This window comes from Cervus elaphus, chromosome 5 (assembly GCF_910594005.1).
Source record: "Cervus elaphus chromosome 5, mCerEla1.1, whole genome shotgun sequence".
In the NCBI taxonomy this organism is placed as follows: Eukaryota; Metazoa; Chordata; class Mammalia; order Artiodactyla; family Cervidae; genus Cervus; species Cervus elaphus.
Genome location: NC_057819.1, coordinates 50,614,677 through 50,616,141, shown reverse-complemented (window position 1 = coordinate 50,616,141; position 1,465 = coordinate 50,614,677). Strand labels below are relative to the sequence as shown.

Sequence of the window (1,465 nt, the reverse complement as noted above, 5' to 3'; positions counted from 1 at the left end):
CTTTTCTTTAAAGGTAATTAGAGCTGTTATTTCCTAATGAAAAAAAAAGGTACCTGTAAAATAACTGGACATAAGGTTTCTGAAGGGTACTTCTTAATTTTCTCAAGCAGTTCTTTAGAATTGTTCCTTTAGATTTCCATCCCATTTGGACAGTTTTTCTAATCCAAGTTTTTAAATTAACTGATATGGAGCTGAAACAAGTAGTCAAAAATAAGCCTTTTATATTCTATTTATATAAAATATATTTTATATTCTGTCATTCACTTTTATATGTGACTAAACTTTGATTTTTTCTGATTTGTTTTATAAATTTTTGCTAGCTTTTATTTTTTAAAATTAATTTCTTCTCCATTCCTTTGTTATGTTTTGTTGTTCTTTTAATTATTTTGTAAATTCAATGTTTCCCCTTGCTTCCAGTTTTTTCCTTTTTCTTGTAAGCTAGGTACATAATAGTACTAATTTTTCACCTGATCATTTTTACCAGATACTACAAAAGATCTGATAGTGTTATTGCCTTTATTATATGCAATTTTAGTTTTTATTTTAATAGCTAAAAGTTAAGCTTTGGTTTTAAATTTCTAGCTGGTATGTTCTTGGTCTGTGTTCAAGTTCTGTTTTGTGTTAATTTTTCAATTTCTAATGTTATTATACTTTGATCAAAAAAAGTGACTCTTTAATAATGATTTCTAAGAATCCTGGTAAAATGTATATTAAAATAAAACTATTTCTTGCATGCTTGCAAAATATATTCTATGCATTAAGTATATATAAGCACATAAACGTGTACCTATTTCTTTGTATCCTACCACAAATATATTATTTAGTTGTATATACTTAAACAGTTTTAATAAAATTATTACTGCCTAGTAGATAAACACGGGCTTCCCTGGTGGCTCAGATGGTAAAGCGTCTGCCTACAATGCAGGAGACCCGGGTTCGATCCCTGGGTCGGGAATATCCTCTGGAGAAGGAAATGGCAACCCACTCTGGTACTCTTGCCTGGGAAATCCCATGGATGGAGGAGCATGGTAGGTTACAGTCCATGAGGTCACAAAGAGTCTGACACGACTGAGCGACTTCACTTCAGTAGGTAAACAGAAGCTTCTGGTGTTTTTCTGGAGAGTTCTTACTTTATTAACATTCAGTTCAGTTCAGTTCAGTCGCTCAGTCGTGTCTGACTCTGCCACCCCATGGACTGCAGCACGTCAGGCATCCCTGTCCATCACCAACTCCTGAAGTTTACTCAAACCAATGTCCATTGAGTCGGGGATGCCATCCATCCATCTCATCCTCTGTCATCCCCTTCTCCTCCTGCCCCCAATCCCTCCCAGCATCAGGATCTTTCCCAATGAGTCAGCTCTTCACATCAGGTGGCCAAAGTATTGTAGTTTCAGCTTCAGCACCAGTCCTTCCAATGAATATTCAGGATTGATTTCCTTTAGGATGGACTGGTTGGATCTCCTTG

The 1,465-nt window shown here is 35.4% G+C and overlaps 1 non-coding gene across 1 annotated transcript; it reads left to right on the top strand.

The window, feature by feature from the left end:
• The first annotated feature begins 883 nt into the window (after positions 1-883).
• On the top strand, positions 884-955 carry TRNAC-ACA. The gene has a single exon. It is a non-coding gene; the product is annotated as a tRNA-Cys (tRNA).
• Positions 956-1,465: the final 510 nt, after the last annotated feature.